General features: G+C 41.4%; 1 protein-coding gene and 1 pseudogene across 6 annotated transcripts in view; one reads left to right on the top strand and one right to left on the bottom strand.

Annotated features, from left to right (window-relative positions):
• Window positions 1-16043, top strand: part of SLC1A6 (solute carrier family 1 member 6) — a 140882-nt gene that overhangs the window by 16049 nt on the left and 108790 nt on the right. The gene's annotated exons all lie outside the window — the stretch shown is intronic.
• Window positions 4671-5521, bottom strand: LOC308645174 (deaminated glutathione amidase-like; annotated as a pseudogene). The gene is made up of 2 exons: window positions 5045-5521; window positions 4671-4931 (listed from the first exon to the last, which is right to left on the bottom strand). The product of its transcript is annotated as a deaminated glutathione amidase-like (transcript).

The raw sequence follows: 16043 nt of genomic DNA, 5'->3' as shown, positions 1-16043 counted from the left end.
AAACCTGGGGCACAGTCAGGCCTATTCAAAGGTAAACTGTTTCTATAAACATGACAAAACTGTGCTCAAATGCCCATTTGATGAAAAGCAAAGCATGCTAGGTGCTTCTTCCTGCTGTTGATATGATCATGAGAAAAATGAGCTGCAAAGTAACATTTGGTTATGAAATCATATAAAAGTAGTGATTTAAATGATACAGACTCCAGAGACATATTTAAAGAATTGTAGAGGAAGGGGCCTGAGGAGGAAAGAGGAGGAATGGGAAAGGGGAGGGACTGCAGGATGAAATTTACCAAATTATGCTGTGCACATATGTGAATATACCACAGTGACGTCTACCTTCATGTATAAAGTACCAATTAAAAAACTATAAATAAATAGAAGGGAGACCAGTAGAGTTGAGGAAGGGAATAGGGGATAAAAGAGAAAATACTGGGGTCTAAAATTGAACAAATTATATCACATGCATATATGATTATGTTAAAATGAATCCCACTATTATGTATACCTGTAATGCACTAAAAATATTAAAAAAGAATATAAACACCTGGGGACATTTTGATAATATTTTCATTCATCTCTTTTACATAGCTAATGGGTCTGAACTTGGTCTTATTTGCCCATCTATTTAGAAAGAATTTGGGTGCTCATCCTTAGCTACTGTAATCTGTTGAGCTGCTGGTAGGTGTTGACTTTTCTCTGGTTTTTTTTTTTTTTTTTGACTTTTCTCTGTTTTGTCTTAATCAATTTGGGACTTAGGAGAGGCTTCATGTCAAAGCCCATAGAAGTAGATATTTTATTGCAATCATACAAGACCAAAGGCTGGCTGTTTTCTTTCTCAGTCTCCATCTCCCAGTGGGCACATTTATCCTTCATTTCCTTTGTTTTTGGTACTGGGAATTGAACTCAGGGGCACTTGATCACTGAGCCACATCCCCAGCCCTATTTTGTATTTTATTTAGAGAGAAGGTCTCACTGAGTTGCTTAGTCCCTCACTTTTGCTGAGGCTGGCTTTGAACTTGTGATCCTCCTGCCTCTGGGATTACTGGTATGCAACACGGTGCCTGGCCCTTCATTTCCTTTAATGAACATCAATGAAGAATGTGTTAAGTGCCAGTATCCATTTCTCTGAAGATAAGTAGATGATGTGCAATAGAAAACTTACCATGGCATGACTTACCAAGTCCTTATATTGTCTCTTTCTGCCAGAGAGGATATTATTTTGCTCAATTCACTTCTTACCTAGTTACGGGCACATTAAAAAACAATTTCAAATGAGAATACATCAGAAGAATTTTTTTTTAGAGAGAGAGAGAGAGAGAGAGAGAGAGAGAGAGAGAGCGAGCGAGAGAATTGTTTAATATTTATTTTTTAGTTTTTGGTGGACACAACATCTTTATTTTATTTTTTTGTGGTGCTGAGGATCGAATCCAGTGCCCCGCGCATGCCAGGATAGCACGCTGCCTCTTGAGCCACATCCCCAGCCCCATCAGAAGAATTTAATGAAATATTTGTATCAGGTTGAAGCTAGATTATTTATGAGTATTCTTAGAACAACAGTAGGAATACTGGGGTTGAGAGAACTGCTGGGGCATCTAGCTTGCAGGTCATCTGAACTTAGATTTTCCTTCACTTTCTCTTGTTCCATTGCCCTGGCCATGGCCAACTTTTATGAGATGTGGCATTTCAGAGCTAAACTCTATTCTGTCAACACATGCTAGGAAAAAATAATACATTACAAAAATTATAAATTCTTATCCCTCTGCCTTCCAAGGAACGTAAGTCTCCAGAAAAATCCAAGGGTTGCTGAAGTGATTAGGATGTAAACGAGAACATAGTATACCTGTAGGTCTGTAAAGGAAAAGGATCTAGGTAACTGTGATGATGGTGCACACCTATGGTCCCCAAAGCTGCTTGGAGGTCTGAGGCAGGAAGATCACTTGAACCCAGGAGTTTGAGGTTGGTCTAGGCAGCAGGAGACCTTGTCTTAAAAAAAAAAATACGGAGGGCTGGGGATGTGGCTCAAGCGGTAGCGCGCTCGCCTGGCATGCGTGCGGCCTGGGTTCGATCCTCAGCACCACATGCAAACCAAGGTGTTGTGTCCGCTGAAAACTAAAAAATGAATATTAAAAAATTTTTTTTTTTCTCTCTCTCTCACTCTCTCCCCCTCTCTCTCCCTCTCCTATCTCTTAAAAAAAAAAGGATACAGGTGATCTCAAGGTGTTGGATTAAAACAGCTGCTATGTAGAGCATGAACCTCAAAGGTGGAAGAAATGTTAAATGGGGGGTTTTAAAGAAATATTAGCATCAAAATCTCTAATTCCAAGAAACCTCCAGCAATGCCCTATATCACTTTTCAAGGTTTGTTGGAGTGGGGTTTGAGGTTTTTGTAATGCAAACCACAGGTTTTCCTGGACTGCACATCATATTGTCATTCCCTTTCTGGAACACATTTGCAGCATGCATCAGGGCCAACTGGAGGGCTTGTTAAATCACAGAAAACTGGGCCCAAACTACGGAGTATCTGGAGTGGGCTTAGGAATCAGTGCCTCTAGAAAGTCCCCAGGAGATGCTGGTGCTGTTGGGCCAGCAACCACACTTGGAGAACCACTGTATTGGAGAAACCTGTTTTTCAACGTGTCTTCCGTTTATGTAGGTTCCCCCAACTGCAGACCCTGTGCACTTCCTCCCACAAGTCCTGACAAAGAGGGTCTTCCCGCTGTCCCCTTTGTCCACTCAGAGAGTCTAGAATTGGTTTCAGTCCTCTCAGCACCCAGGAAGGAAACGGCTTCCTCTCCTCTAGCCCCTTCCAGCTCCATATTCTCTCCCCTCAGTTGCTCACCAGGATGGCGTCGCAATGGGTGGTCTCAGCAAATCTCCTTAATCCTAGCTGACAGAAGAAGCTTAGGAAGGAAGGGCATGGGGGGCAACTTGGGCTGGTGGTGGAGGTGGAGGTGGAGGTGGACCTGATGTCTGTGGGAGGAACTGATGTGCTCCCCCCACCTGCAGCCTGGGGCTGGTGAGTGGGAGGCTGGGGGTGCAGCAGGATGTTTATAATTTGGGGACCCTTGGGGACTCCATCCCCATGGCTCCTCGTTAAGGAAGAGGATACTAATTATTTTGTTTCTACTCTTGTCACATGTCACCTTCTCTTTGGGGAAGATGTGTGCTTTGGGATTACAGAGCAAGTGAGGAGAGAGAGAAACTCCTGGGGGTTCCCCCCCTCACTGGGGCACCTCCCTCATCCCCCTCTCCGTCCAGAGGGAGCCTCATGGAAGTGCCTGGGCAGGGTGGTCCTGGGTGTTCAGGACCTCGATGGGCATTTGGATTCTCATCCATCCCTCACAGGAAAACTTCGCGGGGAAGGAGATCGATACCATCAAGGGAAGCTCGGGAAGATGAGCAGTCAACAGACACTGAATGAATGAGTTCATCAGACATTTCTTGATCACCTGTTATGAGTTGGGTGCTATGCTTGGGAGTGAGATTTCAAACCACGTCCATGTTGAAAGTGCTTTCCTCTCAGCCCTGGGCTGTCTGTGTCAGCCCTCTGTAGGGAATCCCTCCTGCACCCTTGCTCAACACTGTGGCATGCTTTGTGCTTTGTTCTTTGGGATCTGCATTTCTGTCTCCCAAGGGCGTCTTCCTGTCTCCTGGAATACGTTCATTTTTACCTTATCCCCCACTGGCCTTCTGATTTCTTTTAAACAATTAAGTTTTAAGTGGGCCACTGTGGTGCCCACCTGTCATTCCAACTCCTCAGGAGGCTAAGGCAGGAGAATTGCAAATTTAAGATCATGTCTGCACAAAAGTTAACTTTTGGACTCTGAACTCAGGGCCTCACACGTTAGGCAAGTGCTCTGTCACTGACCTACAACCCCAGTCATTTTTATTTTGAGATGAGGTCTCATTTAGTTGTTCAGACTGGTCTCGAACTTGTGATCCCTGCCTCAGTTGCCCATGTAGCTGGGATAACAGGTATGTGAAATTATGCCCAGTTAAAAATTAACCTCTTAAATGTGTAATTCTAACTTTTGGTTGAGGAAGTTACTATGCAATGAAATAATGAAATGCCGTCCCCCAACACAGGCTCTGCCTTTCCACTTTACAAGCCTTCTTCAGGAATAATCCCTGTTAGTAATTCTTGGGTGGCCTTCTACTCTTCTCTCTCTCTCTCTCTCTCTCTCTCTCTCTCTCTCTCTCTCCCTTTTTATACATAAAAGTAGCATACTATAATATTGTTCTGCACCTTGCATTTCATTTCTCACATAATTTATTTTGGTGATGTCTTCACATCCCTAATTTTGTTTACAGCTCCTTATTTTCCATTAAACATGTGGTGCCGTAACTGATAGAACTTCTTTTCTTTTTTTTTAATGATGATTATTTTTTCAATGCCAGTGCTTCTCAGTCCTCAGCATAATTTCAGTTTTCATGAAATAAACAGTGAGTACATAAAATTCCATTTTTTCTGAAACTGAAATCTGAGCTCAGGGGAAAGAAGAATTGAGAATCAAGGTTCTCCAAGTGAAGGAAGCTGTGCTTGGATCCTGTTTACAAATCACAGTAGCATCACCTCACAATGTAGTGGGGTGGTGTGTGTGTGTGTGTGTGTGTGTGTGTGTGTGTGTGTGTGTGTCTGTCTGTCTCAATTCATTAAAGTCAAAGCCTTAAGACCGTGGGTGACCAAATTGCCACAGAGGTCAGGCCTGTGATGCTGGAACACAGGCAGATGTTGGCACAACTGTTGCAGAAAGCTGAGGTCAATTTGGGCAAGGCAGAGTCTTGGCCCTTCAGAGCAATGGGCCACCACTGTTCCCCAAGGGCTACTACCATGCTGTGGTCATAACTTGCTCTCTTCTCATGGTGGTGTCCACACTGTGCAGCTGCCACAACATAGCACTGGGTTTCAATGGCATAGCACAGCAATACTTCCCAGTGGATAGGGCCTGTAGCAGATCCAAAAGCTGAAGGGTAGGTGAGTATTTCTGCTCCAGTGTGAGCCAATGCTAGAGAGAGTTGAGGGAACCACAGACAGCTAGACCAATCTTGCCTGCTGGTGTGCTGACGGTGACTCAAGACTGGGCCCAGGCATGGTAAAATTGCTTTCTTGGATAGGATCCTGCCCTAGAATCTCTACATCACACAGATGCGACTTCCTATAGGTGCCACTCTTGATCCCTTGCTGTTCAGAAGCACATGACAGTTGTAGATTCTCTGAGTCTGCTCCCAGTCTTGGCCACGCTCATGGAAACCACCCAAGGACAGCCAGAGTCCACACATTCCCTTAAAGCTGGGTGTATTCCCCCAGAAGGTTCCCACCCACAGGCTCAGACAGGCACAGTGTCTCTGCAGGGTCTCGAGCAGTGAAATCAAATGCCCAGTCTGGCAGCCTCTTGAACCAGCTCAGCACATATCTTAAAGCTCTGTTGCTTGTCTGGTGTCGATGTTACCTGCACAGAGCCACCAGGGGCAATTCCCAGGAGGAAGAGGAGATAGTCCCAACATGGTGGCGGGCGCAGAGAGATCAAGTCTCTGACCTCTTCAGCTGTGCAGGCATAGGGAGTCATAAACAACCTAAATCTGTTTGCTCAGGATTACTAGGCAATGCTGAGCTGACGTGGATCTGGGGCGAACAGTCTGGGCCTCTCAGAACACACTCTGAGCCTGGATCGGCTGAATTCAAGCTCCCGTTCGCCTGCTTCCCGCAGACAAACAGCTGTGACTCAGCACTAATCCATCCGGCTGAAACAACTGGTCAGCCCTTCTCATCCTACGGAGGTAAATGCCCACCGAGCCTTCATAGGTAGTGGCCACAGGTTTGAAACGGGGCTTGGGAGAGACAGTAAGGACCCACCCGTTGCATTGGTCGCCCGGCAAAGGGAAACGAACTGTCGCCATTTGCAAGAGATACCACCATGGCAGAGAACTGACGTCATCAGACTGCGGCGGAGGAGATAACTTCATTGAAACCTGCGGCTACAGGTGTGTAATTCCCTAGCCTTCCCTCTCCACACATCTGGGAAACCTTAAGGGCCCCTCCCAGCTCTCCCGTAAGGGCCCCTCCCAGCTCTCCCGTGAGCACGATAGCCAGACCCAGGGAATCAGAGGTGGCGCAGGACCCGCAGTGCGGAACTACCGCTCCCACCAGTGCTGACAGCTGAGGTCTCTTGCACCAGCTACCGGGGGAGTGGCTACCGGAGGGCAAGTAAAATTCGCTGAGGATTCTCAGCCCCAAGCTCTACAAACTTAGGGTCTGAGGGAATGGCAAACTGGAAGAGTGTGCCCAGTCGTTCATGAAAACAGGGCTCCCGGGAGCAGCAGACCTGGCGTGTAGCCAGTATTGTGGTGAGCGGCACCCGTGAGAGGGGCCTGGCCAGAGGAAAAGTGGGAAGTGACTAGACACAAGAGGAGGCCCTAGGCACTCAGGGTTGGAGACTTGCCCAGTCTGGGAGGAGCTGCTGCACAGTGATTGGTTCCTGCGTATTGACAGGAGAAACTTGGCCTGGTGGGCACAGCGCCACCTACTGGAAGAGAAGTTAATCAAACTCTAAGACTGCATTTATTAGTTTTTTTTTTCTCTTTTTTTTTTGATTTGGGTTTTTCTTTTATTCTCATTTTTCTTTCATGTTGTTTTTTAAAATACTTGGGAATTAACCTAACAAAAGAGGTGAAAGATTTATATAATGAAAACTACAGAACCCTAAAGAGAGAAGTTGATGAAGATCTTAGAAGATGGAAAAACATACCCTGTTCATGGATAGGCAGAACTAACATCATCAAAATGGCGATATTACCAAAAGTTCTCTATAGGTTTAATGCAATGCCAATCAAAATCCCAACGGCATATCTTGTAGAAATTGACAAAGCAATCATGAAATTCATATGGAAAAATAAAAGACCCAGAATAGCAAAAGCAATTCTAAACAGGAAGTGTGAATCAGGCGGTATAGCAATACCAGATTTCAAACTATATTACAAAGCAATAGTGACAAAAACAGCATGGTACTGGTACCAAAACAGGCGGATAGACCAATGGTTTAGAATAGAGGACACAGAGACTGATCCACAAAGTTACAACTATCTTATATTTGATAAAGGGGCTAAAAGCATGCAGTGGAAGAAGGATAGCATCTTCAACAAATGGTGTTGGGAAAACTGGAAATCCATATGCAACAAAATGAAACTGAACCCCTTTCTCTCGCCATGCACAAAAGTTAACTCAAAATGGATCAAGGAACTTGATATCAAACCAGAGACTCTGCGTCTGATAGAAGACAAAGTTGGATCCAATCTACAAATTGTGGGGTCGGGCTCCAAATTCCTTAATAGGACACCCATAGCACAAGAGTTAACAACAAGAATCAACAAATGGGACTTAATTAAACTTAAAAGTTTTTTCTCAGCAAGAGAAACAATAAGAGAGGTAAACAGGGAGCCTACATCCTGGGAACATATCTTTACTCCTCACACGTCAGATAGAGCCCTAATATCCAGAGTATACAAAGAACTCAAAAAATTAGACAATAAGATAACAAATAACCCAATCAACAAATGGGCCAAGGACCTGAACAGACACTTCTCAGAGGAGGATATACAATCAATCAACAAGTACATGAAAAAATGCTCACCATCTCTAGCAGTCAGAGAAATGCAAATCAAAACCACCCTAAGATACCATCTCACTCCAGTAAGATTGGCAGCCACTATGAAGTCAAACAACAACAAGTGCTGGAGAGGTTGTGGAGAAAAGGGTACACTTGTACATTGCTGGTGGGACTGCAAATTGGTGAGGCCAATTTGGAAAGCAGTTTGGAGATTCCTGGGAAAGATGGGAATGGAACCACCATTTGACCCTGCTATTGCCCTTCTTGGACTATTCCCTGAAGACCTTAAAAGAGCATGCTACAGGGATACTGCCACATCGATGTTCATAGCAGCACAATTCACAATTGCTAGACTGTGGAACCAACCCAGATGCCCCTCAGTAGATGAATGGATAAAAAAAATGTGGCATCTATACACAATGGAGTACTATGCAGCAATAAAAAATGACAAAATCATAGAATTTGCAGGGAAAGGGATGGCACTAGAGCAGATTATGCTTAGTGAAGCTAGCCAATCCCTAAAAAACAAATACCAAATGTCTTCTTTGATATAATGAGAGCAACTATGAACAGAGCAGGGAGGAAGAGTAGGAAGAAAAGAGTAACATTAAACAGAAACATGAGATGGGAGGGAAAGGGTGAGAAAAGGGAAATTGCATGGAAATGAAGGGAGACCCTCATTGCTATACAAAATTACATATAAGAGGTTGTGAGGGAATGGGAAAATAAACAAGGAGAGAAATGAATTACAGTAGATGGGGTAGAGAGAGAAGTTGGGAGGGGAGGGGAGGGGGGATAGTAGGGGATAGGAAAGGTAGCAGAATACAACAATGACCAATAGGACATTATGTAAAATTGTGGAAGTGTAACCGATGTGACTCTGCAATCTGCATTTGGGGTAAAATTGGGGGTTCATAACCCACTTCAGTCCAATGTATGAAGTATGTTATGTCAAGAGCTTTGTAATGTTGTGAACAACCAATAAAAAAAAAATTAAAATTTTTTTCTTCTAATTTTAATTTTAATTTTTTATTATTTTTTTAAATTTTTTTCTTTTTTTATTTCCTATTTTTTTCTTCTTTTGTCTTTTCATTTCTTTTCAATTATCTTATCCCCCCTTCCTTGAATTCTACCTGCTTACTCTCATTCTCTTTAGTGACTTCTTCCCTTCCCTTCTAATACCTTTCCTCCCAAGCATCTAATAAATTTATAGGAGTAAACAGTAACTCATTAGTCAAACAGAACAAGAAGTAACATGAGCAGCTTCAAAAAGCAAGGAAGAAAAGGAGTACAAACAATGCAGGACAGCCTAAATATTCAGGAGGACCTAGAGTCATCAGAAAAATGGTCATATAAAGAACTCAAGGAACACCTTAGACAGATGGAATGAAAACTTAAAGAGGATACAAGACAGCACATTCAAGCAGCGAAAGAACACATTGAGAATGAATTACATAAACAGATAAAAGAAGAAGTTAAGCATCTTTATCAGGAGATAGAGATTATAAAAAATAATCAAACAATAATTCTAGAAATGAAGGAAACCATAAACCAAATTAAAAACTCAATTGAGAGTATCACTAACAGAGTGGAGCAAGTAGAAGCCAGAACATCAGATAATGAAGACAAAATATATCATCTTGAAAACAGTCTAGCCAACTCAGAAAGGCTGGTAAAAAATCATGAGAAAAACATCCAAGAGTTATGGGATAACATAAAAAAACCAAACTTACAAGTCATCAGGATAGAAGAAGGTACAGAGATTCAAACCAAGGGAATGAGTAACCTGCTGAATGAAATAATTACAGAAAACTTTCCAGAAATAAAAAAGGAAACAGATATACAAACTGAAAATGCATACAGGACACCGAGCACACAAAATCACAGTAGACCAACGCCAAGACACATTGTTATGAAGATATCCAATATACAGAACAAAGAGAAAATATTAAAAGCTACAAGAGAAAGGAGACAGATTACATTCAGGGGTAAACCAATAAGGTTAACAACGGATTTTTCATCACAGACACTGAAAGCAAGAAGGTCATGGAACAATGTATTTCAAACACTGAAAGACAATAGATGCCAACCAAGAATTCTGTATCCAGCAAAATTAAGCTTCAGGTATGACAACGAAATAAAAATCTTTCATGATAAACAAAAGTTAAAAGAATTTGCAGCCAGAAAACCAGCATTGCAAAGCATTTTGTGCAAAACACTACACGAGGAAGAAATGAAAAACAATAACCAAAACCATCAGTAGGAAGTGCCTCGGTAAAGACAGGGCGAGGGGAAAGATAATCATGGAGAAACAAACTAAATTTTTTTAAAAAAGGATAAATAATCAAACATGGATGGAAGTACAAACCATATATCAATAGTAACTCTGAATGTTAATGGCTTAAACTCTCCAATAAAGCGACATAGGCTGGTATCATGGATTAAAAAAACAAATCCAACAATATGCTGCCTCCAGGAGACACATCTGATTGGAAAAGACATACACAGGCTGAAGGTGAAAGGATGGGAAAAAATATACCACGCAAACGGTCCTCGTAAGCAAGCAGGGGTGGCCATCCTCATATCAAATAAAATCGACTTCAAGACTAAGTTAATCAAAAGGGATAATGAAGGACATTATATACTGTTAAAAGGAACCATTCACCAACAAGACATAACAATTATCAATATTTATGCACCAAATAATGGTGCTGCGACATTCATAAAACAAATTCTCCTCAAGTTCAAGAATCAAATAGACCACAACACAATAATTATGGGTGACTTCAACACACCTCTCTCACCATTGGACAGATCCTCCAAACAAAAGTTGAATAAAGAAACTATAGAACTCAATATCACAATCAATAACCTAGACTTAACTGACATATATAGAATATATCAACCATCATCAAATGGATATACTTTTTTCTCAGCAGCACATGGATCCTTCTCAAAAATAGACCATATATTATGCCATAGGGCAACCCTCAGTAAATATAAAGGGGTGGAGATAATACCTTGCATTTTATCTGATCATAATGGAATGAAACTGGAAATCAATGATAAAAGAAGGAAGGAAAAATCCTACATCACATGGAAAATGAACAATATGTTACTGAATGATCAATGGGTTACAGAAGACATAAAGGAGGAAATCAAAAAATTCTTAGAGATAAATGAAAATACAGACACAACATATCGGAATCTATGGGACACAATGAAAGCAGTTTTAAGAGGAAAATTCATCGCCTGGAGGTCATTCCTCAAAAAAAGAAAAAACCAACAAATAAATGAGCTCACACTTCATCTCAAAGCCCTAGAAAAGGAAGAGCAAAACAACAGCAAATGTAGCAGAAGGCTAGAAATAATTAAAATCAGAGCAGAAATCAATGAAATTGAAACAAAAGAAACTATTGAAAAAATTAACAAAACTAAAAGTTGATTCTTTGAAAAAATAAATAAGATCCACAGACCTTTAGCCATGCTAACGAAGAGAAGAAGAGAGAGAACTCAAATTACTAACATATGGGATGAAAAAGGCAATATCACAACAGATGCTACAGAAATACAGAAGACAATTAGAAATTATTTTGAAAACCTATATTCCAATAAAATAGAAGATAGTGAAGACATCGATAAATTTCTTAAGTCATATAATTTGCCCAGACTGAGTCAGGAGGATACACACAATTTGAACAGACCAATATCAATGGATGAAATTGAAGAAGCCATCAAAAGACTACCAACCAAGAAAAGCCCAGGACCGGATGGGTATACAGCGGAGTTTTACAAAACCTTTAAAGAAGAATTAATACCAATACTTTTCAAGTTATTTCAGGAAATAGAAAAAGAGGGAGTTCTTCCAAATTCATTCTATGAGGCCAACATCACCCTGATTCCGAAACCAGGCAAAGATACCTCAAAGAAAGAAAACTACAGACCAATATCTCTAATGAACCTAGATGCAAAAATCCTCAATAAAATTCTGGCGAATCGAATACAAAAACACATCAAAAAATTGTGCACCATGATCAAGTAGGATTCATCCCTGGGATGCAAGGATGGTTCAATATATGGAAATCAATAAATGTTATTCACCACATCAATAGACTTAAGGATAAGAACCATATGATCATCTCGATAGACGCAGAGAAAGCATTCGACAAAGTACAGCATCCCTTTATGTTCAAAACATTAGAAAAACTAGGGATAACAGGAACTTACCTTGACATTGTAAAAGCTATCTATGCTAAGCCTCAGGCTAGCATCATTCTGAATGGACAAAAGTTAAAGGCATTCCCTCTAAAATCTGGAACAAGACAGGGATGCCCTCTATCACCACTTCTATTCAATATAGTTCTCGAAACACTGGCCAGAGCAATTAGACAGACGAAAGAAATTAAAGGCATAAAAATAGGAAAAGAAGAACTTAAATTATCACTATTTGCAGATGACATGATTCTATACTTTGAAGACCCAAAAGGGTCTACAAAGAAACTACTAGAACTAATAAATGAATTCAGCAAAGTGGCAGGATATAAAATCAAGTGGCAGGATATAAAATCAACACGCATAAATCAAAGGCATTTCTGTATATCAGCGACAAAACTTCTGAAACGGAAATGAGGAAAAACACTCCATTCACAATATCCTCAAAATAAAATAAAATACTTGGGAATCAACCTAACAAAAGAGATGAAAGATTTATACAATGAAAACTACAGAACCCTAAAGAGAGAAGTAGAAGAAGATCTTAGAAGATGGAAAAATATACCCTGTTCATGGATAGGCAGAACTAACATCATCAAAATGGCGATATTACCAAAAGTTCTCTATAGGTTTAATGCAATGCCAATCAAAATCCCAACGGCATTTCTTGTAGAAATAGATAAAGCAATCATGAAATTCATATGGAAAAATAAAAGACCCAGAATAGCAAAAGCAATTCTAAACAGGAAGTGTGAATCAGGCGGTATAGCGATACCAGATTTCAAACTATATTACAGAGCAATAGTGACAAAAACAGCATTGTACTGGTACCAAAACAGGCGGGTGGACCAATGATATAGAATAGAGGACACAGAGACTGATCCACAAAGTTACAACTATCTTATATTTGATAAAGGGGCTAAAAGCATGCAATGGAGGAAGGATAGCATCTTCAACAAATGGTGTTGGGAAAACTGGAAATCCATATGCAACAAAATGAAACTGAATCCCTTTCTCTCACCATGCACAAAAGTTAACTCAAAATGGATCAAGGAGCTTGATATCAAATCAGAGACTCTGTGTTTGATAGAAGAAAAAGTTGGCTCCGATCTACATATTGTGGGGTCGGGCTCCAAATTCCTTAATAGGACACCCATAGCACAAGAGTTAATAACAAGAATCAACAAATGGGACTTACTTAAACTAAAAAGTTTTTTCTCAGCTAGAGAAACAATAAGAGAGGTAAATAAGGAGCCTACATCCTGGAAACAAATTTTTACTCCTCACACTTCAGATAGAGCCCTAATATCCAGAGTATACAAAGAACTCAAAAAATTAGACAATAAGATAACAAATAACCCAATCAACAAATGGGCCAAGGATCTGAACAGACACTTCTCAGAGGAGGATATACAATCAATCAACAAGTACATGAAAAAATGCTCACCATCTCTAGCAGTCAGAGAAATGCAAATCAAAACCACCCTAAGATACCATCTCACTCCAGTAAGATTGGCAGCCACTATGAAGTCAAACAACAACAAGTGCTGGCGAGGATGTGGAGAAAAGGGTACACTTGTACATTGCTGGTGGGACTGCAAATTGGTGCGGCCAATTTGGAAAGCAGTATGGAGATTCCTGGGAAAGCTGGGAATGGAACCACAATTTGACCCTGCTATTGCCCTTCTTGGACTATTCCCTGAAGACCTTAAAAGAGCATGCTACAGGGATACTGCCACATCGATGTTCATAGCAGCACAATTCACAATAGTCAGACTGTGGAACCAACCCAGATGCCCTTCAATAGATGAATGGATAAAAAAAATGTGGCATGTATACACAATGGAGTACTATGCAGCAATAAAAAATGACAAAATCATAGAATTTGCAGGGAAATGGATGGCACTAGAGCAGATTATGCTTAGTGAAGCTAGCCAATCCCTAAAAAACAAATACCAAATGTCTTCTTTGATATAATGAGAGCAACTATGAACAGAGCAGGGAGGAAGAGCAGGAAGAAAAGATTAACATTAAACAGAGACATGAGTTGGGAGGGAAAGGGTGAGAAAAGGGAAATTGCATGGAAATGAAGGGAGACCCTCACTGCTATACAAAATTACATATAAGAGGTTGTGAGGGGAATGGGATAATAAACAAGGAGAGAAATGAATTACAGTAGATGGGGTAGAGAGAGAAGATGGGAGGGGAGGGGAGGGGGGATAGTAGGGGATAGGAAAGGTAGCAGAATACAACAATTACTAATAGGGCATTATGTAAAATTGTGGATGTGTAACTGATGTGATTCTGCAATCTGCATTTGGGATAAAATTAGGGGTTCATAACCCGTTTCAATCTAATGTATGAAATATGATATGTCAAGAGCTTTGTAATGTTGTGAACAACCAATAAAAAAAATTCAGTTGGAAAAAAAAACAAAAACAACAACAACAACAACAACAACAACAAAAAGAGGAGATAGTCATGGGTCTGGGCCTGGGCTGGGCACAAAGTCTTGATAGTCGAGGTATCTGGAGTCTGGGACACAGACGGAACAGGAGTTGGTGATGAGGTCTGGTGATGAAGCCCAGCCTGAGGAAGGTGAAAAATCAAAAAACCAAAACCTCCTTCATGCAAAACATTTCTAGGATTCTCTGCTGTCTACCCTTCATGCTGTGAAGGTGAATCAGGGACCTCCCAGTAAAAAAATCACCCATGTCTTCAAAACCACTTTTTTACTGTAAGTAATTACAGGCTATGGAAAGAGATCATAAGTGGGAAGATCAGGGGGGTTCTTTGATCGGTGCTTGAATAACTCAACATCCAGTGATCTCACACTAAACTGAAGCCCTTTTCCTCTGCCAAACATTTCTGCAGATCAGAAGTCATCTCAGAGCCCGGTGCAGTGGCGCACGCCTGTAATCCCAGAGGCTGGGGAGGCTGAGGCAGGAAGATCAAGAGTTCAAAGTCAGCCTCAACAAAAAAAGGGAGGCGCTAAGCAACTCAGGAAAGCCGTGTGAATAGGTGCATATTGAAAATACTTAAAATGTGTGAAATGGAGCCAGGCGTGGTGGCACATGCCTGTAATCCCAGCTGCTCAGGAGGTTGTGGCAGAAAGATTGCAAGTTTGAGGCTGCCTGGGAAACTTAGTGAGACCCTCTCTCAAAATAAAATTAAAAGGGCTGGGGGGCTAGGGATGTGGCTCAAGCGGTAGCACACTCGCCTGGCATGCGCAGGGCGCTGGGTTCTATCCTCAGCACCACATAAAAATAAAATAAAGATATTGTGTCCACCGAAAACTAATAAATAAATAAATATTAAAAAATTCTCTCTCTCTCTCTCTCTTTAAAAAAAAAGAAAAAGGGCTGGGGATGTAGCTCAGTGGGAGAGCACTTGTCTAGCATGTGTGAAGCCCCTGGTTTAATCTCCAGCACTGAAGAGAGAAAAGAGGAAAAAAAAAAAAGAAAAGAAAAAAGTGTGCCTCAAGTTTCTGTTCCTGTATTGACTAAAGTCAAGCCGTACTGCAGTTTTTTTTGAAGAATAGATGCGTACACACTGCTGATTCAACTTAATTTTTCAACAAGCCCCTTAGTACATGTAAACATGTGGACAAGAGACCCTCCATTGGCCCAGCAGCACCATTAAATGACAGCCGTGTGACCTGGTAGCACACATTGAGGTTAGGTCTTTGATGAGGAAGGACGTCGGCAGGGACATGTGCATTTCTGTGGCCAACTGAGTCTCTCTGCAGCTGTTGCGCATCCACCCAAATCAGGACCAGTCCCTGCTTGTCATTTCTCTGGTAGGGATCCAAGAACGAGGAGCAATTTGAGAAACACTTCCCAGCTGGAAGGATGAAGATGGAGTGTCGAAGAAGAAAGTTCCTGAAGACCCTTGTGCATGATTTTCAGCAGCAGTGCCCGGGCTGCTGGTGAAGAGGAGGGAGGGTGGTCATTGTGATGGGAGGGGAAGAGGGGAAACGAGCTGATAGGGAGAGTCTGGGAGGTTCATTCTCTTTGCTAATAAGAGGTGCTATGATGGTGGTATGCCAAGCACCCTTCATGCTTTACTTCTCAATTTCATGACTCTTGTTCAAAGAAGCTCTTTTATTTTTAATTGGTTCTGGGCATCCAAACCAGGGCTTTGCACGTGCTGGGCAAGTGCCCTACCACTGAGCTGTATCCCTAGCCCCAAAGTGACTATTTTTACCTCCACTTTGAAAACAGG

This window comes from Spermophilus citellus (assembly GCF_964194105.1).
Source record: "Spermophilus citellus genome assembly, chromosome: 3".
Lineage (NCBI taxonomy): Eukaryota > Metazoa > Chordata > Mammalia > Rodentia > Sciuridae > Spermophilus > Spermophilus citellus.
The sequence above is the reverse complement of the archived record's forward strand: the minus strand, read 5'-3'. Positions and strand labels throughout refer to the sequence as shown.